The sequence below is a fragment of the Propithecus coquereli genome, unplaced genomic scaffold (genome assembly GCF_000956105.1).
Source record: "Propithecus coquereli isolate 6110/MARCELLA unplaced genomic scaffold, Pcoq_1.0 Scaffold610, whole genome shotgun sequence".
In the NCBI taxonomy this organism is placed as follows: Eukaryota; Metazoa; Chordata; class Mammalia; order Primates; family Indriidae; genus Propithecus; species Propithecus coquereli.
Window position 1 is genome coordinate 368659 of NW_012152064.1, and position 777 is coordinate 369435.

Consider the following 777-nt stretch of genomic DNA (forward strand, 5'->3'; position numbering starts at 1 on the left):
TAAATGAGCTAACAGAAGTATGCTAGTATGTCAAGATGTATAATATATGACATATCTATCTCCACATATAAAGAAACATATGGCAGCTCCCAATACAAAGGGCACTTGCCAAGCAGATCTGAAATAACTTGAGATATTGGTTATTGTATTTTTCATTTCCATAATTTTCATTTTGTTTTTACAATTCTTTTGCTGAAGGTTTTCACGTTTCAAGGAGATTTATAATTGCTTACTGAATAAATTTTATGGTAGCTACTTTAAAATCATTGTCAGATACTTCTACTGTCTCGTTCCCTTGGTATTGGCATCAGTTGATTGCTTTTCCTCATTCAAGTTGAGATTTTCTTGGTTCTTGGTATCACAAGTAATTTTCAGTTGTATCTTGGACATTTTGAATATTATGTTAGAAGACTCTTGATCCTGTTTAAATCTCTTATTTTAGTAAGAGGCCTCTTTTCTAAGCTTAGTGTGTAAGTTCTGGAAACCATTCCTGGCTTTGTTGACATAGCCTCTGGGGCAAGGGAGCCTGTCGTCTGCCAGCACTGGGCAGAGAGATGTGTTGATCTTCCTGGGTTTTTCTGGCAATGATCATCCTGCTGTTGCTGCCAGCTTGTGTAAGGCAGAGGATGCATTGCCTCCTAGGCTCTGCTGGCAACGTTACTGTGGGCAGACAAGATCTGCATGCCTGATGTGAAATAGGAATAGAGTTAGGATCCCAGCTTTGCTGGTATTGCAGCTGCAGGCAGATTAAAATTCCTACCCCCACTTGGCTTCCCT